Below are 14,855 nucleotides of genomic sequence, written 5' to 3'. Positions count from 1 at the left end.
ATTTAAAAATACAGGAAAAAAAAACCCACAACAACTTCTATTTTTGAGTTCTACACTCTCCCTTCACACAAACATAAACTATAGTTTAAATGAGTGCTTAATTATATGCTGGTAAAGTTGCTAGAGGACTTGGCAGACATTCTACTTTTAGAAGCACTCCACACAAATTTGTATATCACATTTTACATAATGAAGACTACTTCCCCACCTCTTACTAAAGCAAAGTAATAATAATGATAATAATACACTTCTTAAAAGAAAGCTGGGGCTATATCAGGAAGGTTTAGTGAGTTGAGACAAGGAACAAGTTAAGGGTGTCACAAAGCAAAGGGATACACTCTGGATAGAAGGTAAAAGACTTGAGATTTTGCAGCCTCAGTTAGATTCAGTTCAGTTCAGTTTCTCACTCTTGTCTGACTCTTTGCGACCCCATGGGCCTCAGCATGCCAGGATTCCCTCTCCATCACCAAGTCCCAGAGTCTACCCAAACTCATGTCCATTGAGTTGGTGATGACATGCAACCATCTCATCCTCAGTCGTCCCTTTTCCTCCTGCCCTCAATCTTTCCCAGTATCAGGGTCTTTTCCAATGGGTCAGCTCTTCCCATCAGGTGGCCAAAGTTTTGGAGTTTCAGCTTCAGCATCAGTCCTTCCAATGAACACTCAGGACTGATCTCCTTTAGGATGGACTGGTTGGATCTCCTTGCAGTCCAAGGGACTCTCAAGAGTCTTCTCCAACACCATAGTTCAAAAGCATTAATTCTTCAGTGCTCAGCTTTCTTTATTAGTCCAACTCTCACATCCATACATGACTACTAGAAAAACCAGAGCCTTGACTAGACAGGCCTATGTTGGCAAAGTAATGTCTCTGCTTTTTAATATGCTGTCTAGGTTGGTCATAACTTTCCTTCCAAGGAGTAAACATCTTTTAATTTCATGGCTACAGTCACCATCTGCAGTGATCTTGGAGCCACCCAAAATAAAGTGTCTCACTGTTTCCATTGTTTCCCCATCTATTTGCAATGATGTGATGGGACCAGATGCCATGATCTTAGTTTTCTGAATGTTGAGCTTTAAGCCAACTTTGTCACTCTCCTTTTTCACTTTCATCAAGAGGCTCTTTAGTTCTTCTTTGCTTTCTGCCATCAGGGTGATGTCATCTGCATATCTGAGGTTATTGATATTGATATTGGCAACCTTGATACCAGCTAGTGCTTCATCCAGCTCAGCATTTCTCATGATGTACTCTGCATATAAGTTAAATAAGCAGGGTGACAATATACAGCCTTGACGTACTCTTTTTCCTATTTGGAACCAGTCTGTTTTTCCATGTCCGGTACTAACTATTGCTTCCTGACCTGCATACAGATTTCTCAAGAGGCAGGTCAGGTGGTCTGGTAAAAAAGATGGTATACTCATAATCTAATTATGAGATATTATTTTAATGACAGATTCTCTGCATTGTTGAGGGAAACTCACAAAATTTACACATATGACTGACTAGTCTTTCCCCTGAGTCCACCCATGTGGAGTTTCACGAATGGCTGTGCTCAATTTTGCAATCTCCAAATTAATATATAACTTTAAACTATAGTTTAAGAAATTGTCTGAGCACATGGGTGATGATTCTTACTTTTTCCATTGTTTGAAATAAAGTTATCAGAACAGCAGAACTTCATGCTTCCAAGTCTTGGTTTCTGTTTCTGAAAATGCTGACTTGCTCAAGAATGCCTCATTAGTCTTTTCACCAACATAATGCTAATCTGATTAATTCTGCCTGCATGCTTAGGTATGTGGCAAGGTGCCTACTTTACAAAAGCATCTCGTATGCAAGGCGTAGGAAAAAATCTTTCTTTTGCACTGATTTTGGCCAAAGTGATTCTATGCTATTTCTGAGTCTGGCTTTTAATACCACAGATAGTTTCTCTAATGAGTTCTTGGGGACCTGAGCACCATGTAAGATGTCACATTATTTCTGCACATAATATGAAGAATCTCTATTACTCCATCATAGAGAGGAAATTTCATGTGAGATCAACCTTGAAAACAACAGCCATATAAAGGAAGCCATCTTGGATGCTCTAGACAAACCCAACTGTCAGTTAAACAGCACTGAGTGATTCTGGTGGATACCACAAAGAGCAGAAGAAGAATCACCTCTGTGCATACTAAGTGGCTCAGTCATGTCTGACTCTTTGCGTCCTCATGGACCATAGCTGGCCAGGCTCCTCTAGCCATGGGATTCTCTAGGCAAGATTACTGGAGTGGGTTGCCATGCCCTTAACAGCAATAAATAAATGGAACACCCCTTAAGCAGTATTTATCTACTCTGTCAATACTTGGAAAATATGATTATCTTGGATACGGAACTTCCCTCAGGAACTACACTGTTCAGGAGTGAAGCAGAACTTGGACATTTGGACAAAACTAGCTTCTGAGAGGAACAGAATTCAAGTCAAAATTCAGGTCGCAGAAAATGCAGCCTCAAATGAGATGATGAATAATCACCTGTTTTCAGTTTTCCAAGTCAACTGTCATCTCTGGGGAAAACTGTCTAGCAGAATCAGGACTCTCAATATGAAATCCACCCCAATGGCTGTGACAAGATACACACTGGCAAATGCAAGCAAGAGCCTCTTTCTAGTGTAAACAGCGTCCTAATCAACCTTACCAATTAGAAATCTGGACTCATGGAAGTTCATATAAGAAAACACTTGAGTTTTCAATCACAATGCCTTGTGTAACAGGGCACTATTATTAGTTCTCAGTTACCAGAACTGAGGCAAGATACAAGGATATCCATAGTAGATAGATCCATAATAGATCGGAAAGCACTGTGCCACTTATTAAACTATTGTTGCTTAAAACAAAATCCATCCGTCCTCTAGAGTCATCTCTGATGCTGGGGCTAGGAATCAACAATTAGATTTTTCCTTTTAAGGTGGTTTCTTGCTGTTGTGTGCTAGTAAGGGCACTGGGCAGAACAAATAGAGGTTAGCTTGGTGGTTGCCTTATGGTTCCTAAAAGCAACACATCAGCTACAGCTCTTCAACTGGTCAGCATGGTTCAGGCAGCTGTTGGATCCGGTTTTTAGCTTCTTTCAGTGCTCTGAAATCCATCTTCCCACAGAGATCTCTGGTATGTGGATTTTTCAATTTCTCCCTCTGAGGCTGATAGTTTTTGCCATGTGTATATTCAGGCTCTCTTTAAGGTATGTTAACATTTAATATTAGTATATTTTTCTTCTGAACTGCTATTTTATCACTATAGAATATCTCATTTTATTTTTGGATAACAACTCTTGTTCTAAAGCCCTCTTTGTTCCCCATCCTGAACCCTCCTCCCTCCTCCCTCCCCATACCATCCCTCTGGGTCATCCCAGTGCATGTATACCTGTGGCAGATTCATTTTGATATTTGGCAAAACTAATACAATTTTGTAAAGTTTAAAAATTAAAAAAAAAATAAAGCCCTCTTTGTCTAATATGTCTCTTATTGTTACAGGGTGCATGCCATATATTTTTCTATATTTTGTTTTTAACTTACCACATAGACAGCATAGGGATCAGTCTTTACTTTAAAAAATGTAGTCTGAAGTTCTCTGCCTTTTAATTGGGAGGTTTGGTCCATTTATATTTAATGAGATAACATAAACATTTGAATTTATGCTTCCCATCTTAGTATTGATATATGTTACTGGCATCTGTTCTTTGTTTTACTCTTCCCCCTTTTTTATCTTCTTTATCATTATTTTTCAAAAATGAAGGCACAGAATTACTTGTTTTTTGAAACATACTCTTGGTAAGGTGCAATTCAGCCTTTCACTTCATCTCTTCATGAATATTCTTTCATTTGACACATTTCTTCCAGTTTTTTGTAAAAAGCATAAATTTATCCACTCTGGAAGATCTATCAGTGGGATTCAGCTGAAAGAAGAGACTGCTGGTATACCATTAGTCATCTTCTCCTTGCTCTGCTCTTGGGTCAGTATCCTTTATCTATCTTCCTGAAACTAGGTATTAATGTCATACATTGTCAAAGTGAGTGGTTCATTTTACATAATTTATAATATCAGGAAATATATTGTGAAATGCCATGCTTACTCAAGTACAGTTATCTGACTACTAGACTAGTACTTCCATTAAAGAAGAAAATGTATTAATAGTTAGCTTGGCAGAGTTTAGAATTCCTGAGATTTTCTTTCTTCTTGTTCTACCCATCCTCTAAGGACTACCTTATATTTTTCTGTGGGTTCAGTAACCATTCATTTGCTGACTGCTACCAAAAGTATATGTCTTGGTCCCCAACTTCATTCCCAAGCTTCACTCCAACTTCATTCCCAAGCTTCACTCGTATTTGCAAAAGTCTCCTAGACAATTCCACTTGAATGAATGTAGGTATGGCGAAAACAGCATATTAAAACTGAAACTTAAGATCTTTTCTTCAAACCCACTACTCATTTAATTTCCTTCAAACCTACTACTACTTATTTCAAATAACGGATTGATCATTTACCTTGTTTTCCCATCTAACAATGTTATAGTCATATGGTTCCTATTTTTTTCTTTACCTGTATACCAAATTGATTTTTTGTTTGTTTCTGTTTGTTTCTTAATGTAGACTGTAAGTCTTCATTGAATTTGTTACAATAAATTTTCTGTTTTGGCTTTTAGACCATGAGGCATGTGGGATCCTAGCTCCCTCACCAGGGACTGAACCTGCATCCCCTGCAATGGAGGCAAAATCTGAATCACTAGACTGCCAGGGAAGTCCCCACCCAACTGATCCTTAATCCCTACTTAATCTTAATCCCTAAGATTATTCTACTCCTGTGGATAATTCCATTTCATCTGTGCCCTTATGGTTTCCACAGCCCCTACCATCATGCAGGCCTTCATGTCTCGCCTACATCACCTCAGACACATCTTAACACCCCACCAACATCAGCATTGCCTAGCACTGCATAGAAACACAAATTCTCAGGCACCACTGCAGAATGATCATTTCAGTGATTCTGCAAGGGCAGTGCAGCAACCACTGGTGATTCTGATGCAAGTGTGAGGACCACTGCTGGACACTAAGGATGATTTACACATTTCCTTTCCACCAACATGCTATCTTTAATATCAATATTCTTCTGAATGTTTATCTTAATGATTGTCTGTATTTTAAAAGTAAATCCAATTTTATCTTTGGCACGTTATGATTACTAATACTTCTTCTAGCAAACACTAGCATCTGAATCAATATCTAAGTGCACCCTGACACCAGAGTTGACAACAAATGACCTACTCTAGTAGTCAGTCAGCACACTTTGATCCAGAGGCCAAATCCAACTCATGCTCTGTTTCCATAGATAAAATAGTACTGTAACACAATTGTGATTATTTGTTTGCATATTGTTTATGAGTGCTTTTCTATTAATACTACCAAGTCAGAGCAGTTACAACAGAGTCCATATGGCCTGACTCTGTATTTGACTTTTTACAGGAAAAAAAGTTTGCTGGCTGACACTGTCAACATGTATCCATTCATTATATATTTATTCACCATATGCTATTAATCAGGCACCATTTCAGTAACTGAGGGTGTAGAGGTGAGAAACAGGGCATGTCAACTGAGGGACAAATATTTGAATGGGTGGTGGCGGTGGGCTGACAATAATCAAGCCTGCATGTGCGTGAGCCCAGCCAGCCGCTCAGTCATATTGGACTCTTTGGGACCCCATGAAAATAGCCACTGTGCTCCTCCATCCATGGGATCCTCCAGGCAAGAATATTGGAATGGGCTGCCATTTCCACCTGCAAGGATCTTTCTGACTAAGGGATTGAACCCACGTCTCCTGCGTCTGCTGTGCTGGCAGGTGTTTTCTTTACCACTGTGATACCTGGGACACCCCTAAAAAAAGCATACATGTAAAAAATAAATAAGATAAGTTCAGAAAGTGATTTGTGTTGTGAAGAAAATACAGTGGGTGCAGTGGCAGAAAGAGACTGCTGGGAGGCAGCACCGTCAGGTTAGGTATCAAGAAGGCCCCTCAGGGAAGGCTGACATTAACTGAAGACTTCAGTGGAAACAATGAAATGCTGAACTAGGTGGACAAAGATCTTGGGATGGAAAGGACTTGATTTGTCCTAAAACCATAAAGGCCAGTGTGGAGTCAACTAAACTCTGAGAAAATAGAAAATACAGGATTCTGGCTAAATGTTTGTGAGATTTCTGATCAATGATAAATTGCATTCTTTCATTTCCACTGTGTTTCACAGAAGGAAGCAATATTGATTAAGATTGCTTAGTATTCTTTCATGCTAATGATTAATGTTGGCTGCAGTGTGAACATAAATGATTTGTACAACAACATTGAAAAACTAAGAAGTTCTGATTAAAATGGAAAAAAAAAGAAAAGATTTATGTCTCCTTTAGATGTGAGGCTAAAATATTGCTCCCTACTCATCTCCACCCTGATCAGGCTATTTAAGGTGGGAGAGTTAAGTCAGACCTTAAAATTTTCCTCTCCCCAAACTGAGGGACATGAACAAATACAACACGAAACAAAAAAATCCTGGGAAAAAGAAATGAAAAGAGCTGATGACTTGAACATGAACAATAAATGTTTTAAGAACATATAAATTTCCTTCAAAATTTTATGGATAAAAAGTTGGGATTGGGTGCATAGTTGGAGGATGGTGGTTTGTTTGTGAAGAGGAAATATGTTAGAAAAGCATTGAAAATTCTCATAAGAATCAACAACTTGGTGTGTGCTTTGGCAGCAGAAGTATTAAAATTGGAAAGATACAGAGAAGAGTAGTATGGATGATGTTTAAGAAAGATCTGAAAATTCATGAAGAAGACCATATTTTTAAAAATGAGATAAGAGCTTGAATAGACATTTTTCCAAAGGTGAGGTACAAATAACCAATGAGCAGGAAAAAAATGCTCAACATTACTAATCATTAGAGAAATACAAATTAAAGCTATAATTAGTCCTTACGTCCTACCTATTAGAATAGCTACTATAAAAAATATAGAATATAACCAGTGTTGGTTAGGATGCAGAAAAACTGCACCCCTTATGTACTATTGCTTCAGTTCAGTAGCTCAGTCGTGTCCACCTCTCTGTGACCCCATGGACTGGAGCATGTCAGGCCTACCTGTCCATCACCAACTCCTGGAGCTTGCTCAAATTCATGCCCATTGAGTTGGTGATGTCATTCAACCAAACCATCCTCTGTCATCCCCTTTTCCTCCTGCCTTCAACCTTTCCCAGCATCAGTCATTTCCAGTGAGTCAGTTCTTTGCATCAGGTGGCCAAAGTATTGGAGTTTCAGCTTCAGCATCAGTCCTTCCAATGAATATTCAGGACTGATTTCCTTTAGGAATGACTGCCTTGATCTCCATGCTCTCCCAGGGACTCTCAAGGGTATTCTTCAACACCACAGTTCAAAAGCATCAGTTCTTCAGTGCTCAGCGTTCTTTATGGGCCAATTCTCACATCTGTACATCACTACTGGAAAAACCATAGCTTTGACTAGATGCACTTTTATCAATAAGGTAATTTCTCTGCTTTTTAATACAATGTCTAGTTTTGTCATAGCTTTTCTTCCAAGGAGCAAGCATCTTTTAATTTCATGGGTGCAGTTGCCATCTGCAGTAATTTTGGAGCCCAAGGAAATAGTCTCTCATTGTTTCTATTTTTTTCTCCATCTATTTGCCATGAAGTGATGGGACCAAGTGCCATGATCTTAGTTTTCTGAATGTTGAGTTTTAAGCCAGCTTTTTCTCTCACCTCTTTCACTTTCATCAAGAGGCTCTTTAGTTTCTCTTCACTATCTGCCATAAAGGTGGTGTCATCTCCATATCTTGATTCCAGCTTGTACTTGATCCCACCTGGCATTTCACATGATGTACTCTGCATATAAGTTAAATAAGACGGTGACAATATACAGCCTTGATGTACTCCTTTCCCAATTTGGAACCAGTCCATTGTTTCATGTCCGGTTCAAACTGTTGCTTCTTGACCTGCATATATATTTCTCAGGAGGCAGGTAAGGTGGTCTGGAATTCCCATCTCTTTAAGAATTTTCCACAGTTTGTGGTGATCCACATAGTCAAAGGCTTTGGCATAGTCAATGAAGCAGAAATAGATGTTTTTCTGGAACTCTCTTGCTTTTTCTATGATGCAACGGATGTTGGTAATTTGATCTCTGGTTCTTCTGCCTTTTCTAAATCCAGCTTGAATATCTGCAAGTTTATGGTTCATGTATTATTGAAGCCTGGCTTGGAGAATTTTGAGCATTGCTTTGCTAGCATGTGAGATAAGTGCAATTGTGCAGTAGTTTGAGCATTCTTTGCCATTGCCTTTCTTTGGGATTGGAATGAAAACTGACCTTTTCCAGTCCTGTGGCCACTGCTGAGTTTTCCAAATTTGCTGGCATATTGAGTGCAGCACTTTAACAGCTTCACCTTTTAGGATTTGAAATAGTTCAACTGAAATTCCATCACCTCCACTAGCTTTGTTTGTAGTGATGCTTCCTAAGGCCCACTTGACTTTGCAATCCAGGATGTTTGGCTTTAGGTGAGTGATCACATCATTGTGGTTATCTGGGATATGAAGATCTTTTTTGTACAATTCTTCTGTGTATTCTTGCCACCTCTTCTTAATATCTTCTGCTTCTGTTAGGTCCATAACCATTTCTGTCCTGTATTGTGCCCATCTTTGCATAATGGGCATCTCTAATTGGTATCTCTAATTTTCTTGAAGAGATGTCTAGTCTTTCCCATTCTGTTGCTTTCCTCTATTTCTTTGCATTGATGACTTAGGAAGACTTGCTTTTCTCTCCTTGCTATTCTTTGGAACTCTGCATTCAGATGGATATATCTTTCCTTTTCTAATTTGCCTTTCACTTCTCTTCTTTTCTCAGCTATTTGTAAGGCCTCCTCAGACAACCATTTTGCCTTTTTGCAATTCTTCCTGGGGATGGTTTTAATCACCACCTCCTGTACAATGTTATGAACCTCCATCCATAGTTCTTCAGGTACTCTACCTATCAGATAATCCCTTGAATCTATTTGTCACTTTAATGGTATATTCACAAGGGGTTTGATTTAGGTCATACTTTCTTCAATTTTAGTCTGAATTTTGCGATAAGGAGTTCATGATCTGAGCCATACTCACCTCCCAGTCTTGTTTTTGATGACTGTATAGAGCTTCTCCATCTTCAGATGCAAAGAATATAACCAATCTTATTTCTGTATTGACCATCTGTTGATGTCCATGTGTCTTGTGTTGCCGGAAGAGGATGTCTGCTATGACGTGTGTTCTCTTGGCAAAACTCTGTTAGCCTTTTCCCTGCTTCATTTTGTATTCCAAGGTCAAACTTGCCTGTTACTTCAGGTATCTCTTGACTTCCTACTTTTGCATTCCAGTCCCTTATGATGGAAAGGACATCTCTTTTTTGTGTTAGTTCAAAAGGTCTTCATAGAACCATTGAACTTCAGCTTCTTCAGCATTACTGGTCAAGGCATAGACTTGGATTACTGGGCTATTGATGGTTTGCCTTGGAAATGAACAGAGATCATTCTGTCATTTTTGAGATTGCACTCAAGTACTGCATTTATGACTCTTCTGTTGACTATGAGGGCTACTCCATTTCTCCTAAGGGATTCTTGCCCACAGTAGTATATATAGTGATCATCTGTATAAAATTCAACCTTTCCTGTCCATTTTAGTTCACTGATTCCTCAAAAGTCAGTGTTCACTCTTGCCATCTCTGTTTGACCACTTCCAATTTACCTTGATTCATGGACCTAACATTCCAGGTTGCTAAGCAGTATTGTTCTTAGGGCATCAGACTTCACTTCCATCACCAGTCATAATCCCAGCTGGGCATTGTTTTTGCTTTGGCTCAGCCTCTTCATTCTTTCTGAAGCTATTTCTCCACTCTTCTCCAGTAGCATACTGGGCATCTACCAACCTGGGGAGTTCATCTTTCAGTGTCATATCTTTTTGCCTTTCATACTGTTCATGGCATTCTCCATGGCATTCTCAGTGGAAAGAGTGAGAGACTTTATTTTTAGGGGTTCCAAAATCACTGCTGATGGTGATTGCAGCCATGAAATTAAAAGATGCTTGCTCCTTGGAAGAAAAGTTATGACCAACTTAGACAGCATATTAAAAAGCATAGACATTACTTTGCCAACAGAGGTCTGTCTAGTCAAAGCTATGGTTTTTCCAGTAGTCATGTATGTATGTGAGAGCTGGACTATAAAGAAAGCTGAGTGCTAAAGAATTGATGCTTTTGAACTGTGGCGTTGGAGAAGACTCTTGAGAGTCCCTTGGACTGCAAGGAGATCCAACCAGTGAATCCTAAATGAAATCAGTCCTGAGTGTTCATTGGAAGGACTGATGCTGAAGCTGAAACTCCAATACTTTGGCCACCTGATGCAAAGAATCAACTTACTGGAAAAGACCCTGATGCTGGGAATGATTGAAGGTGGGAGGCGAAGGGGACAGCAGAAGATGAGATGGTTGGATGGCATCACCAATGCAATGGACATGAGTTTGAGTAGGCTTTGAGAGTTGGTGATGGACAGGGAAGCCTGGCGTGCTACCAACCATGGGGTCACAAAGGACACGACTCAGTGACTGAACTGAACTGATGGCATTCTCAAAGCAAGCATAGTGAAGTGATTTGCCATTCCCTTCTCCAGTGGACCATGTTTTGTCAGAACTCTTCACCATAACCCTTCCATCTTGTTTGGCTCTACACTGCATGGTTCATAGTTTCATTGAGTTTGACGAGGCTGTGATCTAAGTGATCAGTTTGGTTTGTTTTCTGTAATTGTGGTTTCCATTCTGTCTGCCCTCTGATGGATAAGGAGAAGAGGTTGTGGGAGCCTCCTGATGGGAGGGACGGGCTGTCGGGGAATCTGGGTCTTACTCTGATGGGTGGGGCCATGCTCAGTAAATCTTTAATTCAATATTGTTTTGATGGGTGGGGCTGTGTACTGTCCCTGTAGTTTGGACTGAGGCCCAACTATGGTATGGGTAATGGTGGAAATGGCAATCTTCTTTAAAAGGACTTATGCCAGGACTATTGTCTCCAGAAGGCCACTGGAGGCCCAGGCCTCCGCTGGAGCCTCCTGGGCACTCACAGGCAAGTCTGGCTCAGTCTCTTGTGGGGTCACTTTTCCTTTCTCCTGGGTTCTGCTGCATACAAGGTTTTGTTTGTGCTCTCCAAGAGTCTATTTCCCCAGTCCTGTGGAAGCTCTGTAATCAAATCCCACTGGTCTTCAAAGTCAATTTCCTTGGGAGTTCTCAGGCCCTTTGCTGGATCCCCTGGTTGGGAAATCTGTTGTGGGCCCTAGAACTTTCACAACAGTGGGAGGATTTCTTTGGTATAATTGTATTGTTGGTGGGAGTACAAAACTGCATAACTGCTGTGGAAAACAGTATGGAGGTTTCTCAAAAATTAAAATAGAACCACCTATAAACCATCAATTTAACTTCTATATCCAAAAGAATTGATATCAGGATCTCAAAGAGATATTTTCACATCCATGTCCAGAGTATCACTGATCACAATAGCAAAGAGCAACCCAAGTGTCTAACAATGGATAAATGGATAGACAAAGACTATATATACATATAATGGTATATCTATCATTCTTAAAAAGGAATGAAATTCTGATGTATGTTATAATATAGATGAATCTTGAGGACATGATGCTAAACAAGTCAGTCATAAAAAGACAAATGCTGTATAATTCCACTTATACAAGGTTCTTAGGGTAGTCCAATTCAAAAACACAGAAAGCAGAATAATGGTTGTCAGGGGCTGGTGGGAAGGGAGAATGGGGAGTTATGGTTTAATAGATATAGTGTCCATTTAACAGTATAAAAAAGAGTTATGGAGATGAATGGTAGGGATAGTTGCACAACAATGTGAATATACTTAACACTCCTGAACTGTAAACTTAGAAATGGTTAAAAAGGTAAATGATAGGTTATATAATTTTTTTTTTACCACAATTTAAAAAAAAAAAAGTATTGACAGATTGTAGAAAGGAAGGAGACAGGTCAGAACAGAGCTTGGGAGTGCTAGAAATTGCTGACTTATTAAGACCATACGAAAATGTTATCCAGAATTAAAGGTTTTTATCACTTCGCAGGTAGGGTGAAAAGACAAAGAACATAGAAAATCTTACCTGAAACTGCTCAGATTGAAATGACTAATTAAAAATTGCTTTCCCTGGCTTTTTAGAAAGGGCAAATGCTAACTACTCACATACAGATTCTTGTCTTCTCCTTTTCAAGTATATTGTGAGCCAGCAGCTTGAAATTAGTAAAAAGTAACCACATAGTAATTAAGGAGAAGGCAATGGCACCCCACTCCAGTACTCTCACCTGGAAAATTCCATGGATGGAGGAGCCTGGTAGGCTGCAGTCCATGGGGTTGCTAAGAGTCAGACACGACTGAGCGACTTCACTTTCACTTTTCACTTTCATGCATTGGAGAAGGAAATGGCAACCCACTCCAGTGTTCTTGCCTGGAGAATCCCAGGGATGGGGGAGCCTGGTGGGCTGCCATCTATGGGGTAGCACAGAGTTGGACATGACTGAATGACTTAGCAGCAGCAATAATTAATGACTTGAACCCAAATTGATGCTTTTGAATTGTTGTGCTGGAGAAGACTCTTGAAGGTCCCTTGGATGACAAGGAGATCAAGCCAGTCAAACCTAAAGAAAATCAACCCTGAACATTCATTGGAAGGACTGATGCTGAAGCTGAAGCTCCAATACTTTGGCCACTGGAAAAGATCCTGATTTCTGGGAAAGATTGAAGGCAAAAGAAGAGGGTGGCAGAGGATGAGATGGTTGGAAGCACACTGACAGTGGACATGAATTTGAGCAAACTCTGGGAGATAGTGAAGGACAGGGAAACTTCACCTGCTGTAGTCCATGGGGTTGCAAAGAATCGGCCACAACTTAGCAACTGAACAACAACAACAGCCACATAGCAATTAATGACTTGACTCTCCTTTATGGTTAAAGGTAACTTCTGTTATATTTGATACAGCATGATTAGCACCACTTTCATAGGAACTGGCTGTTTACAGACTCACTAAAACCATCTCCTTTCCATTTGACTCACCCAGAAAGTAGACTCTTTACTGCTTTCCTCAACATTGGCTGCTGTAGTCAAAAACTTCATAAATCACTATGCTGCAGTAGACAAAGCCTTGCCACAGATTACAAAGATATGTGGTCTCATTATCTGGTTCTGCATATGCAAAGTATATTAGCGTAAGCAAAATACAACAACTGCAATTAAGTTTCCTCATCTGTAAAATGATTCTATGTACATCATAAGGTTGCGCTAACAGTTAAATGAGACAACATATGTGCAAGCACTCAAACAACAAAATTCCATGCAAATATAGGTTATAACTCTCATCAAATCCCCATAAATCTGGAAGGAACCAAGAGTCCGCAAACACAAAGAATACTTTTAAAAATCCTATAACTCAGGGTCTTTCACTGCATTATATATTGAAATAAACATTCAGGGATAAAAATATGAGGCTCAGACTCCTGTGGTGGTCCAGTGGTTAAGAATTTGCCTTACAATGCAGGGAGCATGGGATTAATCTCTGGTCCCGGAAGATCCCACATGCCATGGAGCAACTAAGCCCAAGCACCCCAGCTACTGGGCCTGTGCTCTAAAGAGCGTGAGCCACAACTACTGAGACCAAGTGTCGCAACTACTGAAGCCTGTGCACCCTGGAGCCCATGCTCTGCAGCAAGAGAAGCCGCCGCAATGAGAAGCCTGTGTGCCACACCTAGAGAGTAGCCCCTGCTCGCTCCAACTAAAGGCAGCTGACATGCAGCAGTGAAGACCCAGTGCAGGCCAAGATAAATATAAACAAATAAATAAATTTTAAAAAGAAGGCTATTTCGTTAGTAATTTATTTTGAGAATAGCAAAGAAATAAGAAGACTTTTCTGGGCCCCAAATATTCAGTGTTCTTGGTCTTACATTCTTATCCAGGAAACATTTCTTTCCTGCTTTGGTGAATAAGTATTGTAATTTAGAATCATAGAATTTCATAGTTACATCTGTATTTTATTTATCTATAACAATTAATGAATATCTTGATTTTAGAAGATTTGGTTCTCCTGAACCCTAAAGATCAGAGAGAACCTAGATTCTCATCATTTTTGTAGATGATTTTGTTCAAGCTCTTACATTTTTATAACCTCATTTTTCTATCAGAGGGACACTTTGTTCCTGTCTTACTTTCCACTGGCCACAGACAGTACCCTGGGTGTAGATTCAGGTGCAGAGAGTTTACTAGGAAGGCGATTGCAGAAAAGAGAGTGAGGGAGACAGGAAAGGGGTGTTTCTGAGCTAGTTTCTGTGAACAATGGAAGCTCCTTCACCCTCAGGATTGTCCAAGGAACCACATGGAATACTTCTCCAAAATTATCCCTCTAAAGTGAGGGAAGCTGAGGGGTCACCCCCAAGTGGTGTCTGCATCCTGGTTGAGTGGCTAAGGCTTTCAGGATCATCTGAGAGGTAGGAGAGCAGAGAGCCACTGTGGCATGCACTTGAGGGGAGGTGCTGTAGAACACAGAGAAAACAAGTTGGGGAAGCTGGATGTGGTACAGACACAAAAATGTCTCCTGCCTTGTTGGTTGCTATGATAACTCAGGGACTTGCTATGTATGTACTTAGTACGCTTGTTGTTGTTGTTTAGCCTCATGGTTGTGTTGCTTTGCGATCCCATGGCCTGTAGCCCACCAGGCTCCTCCATTCATGGAATTTTCCAGGCAAGAATACTGGAGTGGGTTGCCA

The 14,855-nt window shown here is 40.0% G+C and overlaps 1 long non-coding RNA gene and 1 other non-coding gene across 3 annotated transcripts in view; one reads left to right on the top strand and one right to left on the bottom strand.

Annotated features, from left to right (window-relative positions):
* The window catches only part of LOC129634750 (uncharacterized), a 307,884-nt gene that overhangs the window by 116,096 nt on the left and 176,933 nt on the right, over positions 1–14,855 (bottom strand). The gene's annotated exons all lie outside the window — the stretch shown is intronic.
* LOC129635667 (U6 spliceosomal RNA) lies at positions 6,757–6,859 on the top strand. Its single transcript, XR_008706421.1, has one exon. It is a non-coding gene; the product is annotated as a U6 spliceosomal RNA (small nuclear RNA).

This window comes from Bubalus kerabau, chromosome 20 (assembly GCF_029407905.1).
Source record: "Bubalus kerabau isolate K-KA32 ecotype Philippines breed swamp buffalo chromosome 20, PCC_UOA_SB_1v2, whole genome shotgun sequence".
NCBI classification, from domain to species: Eukaryota; Metazoa; Chordata; class Mammalia; order Artiodactyla; family Bovidae; genus Bubalus; species Bubalus kerabau.
The sequence above is the reverse complement of the archived record's forward strand: the minus strand, read 5'-3'. Positions and strand labels throughout refer to the sequence as shown.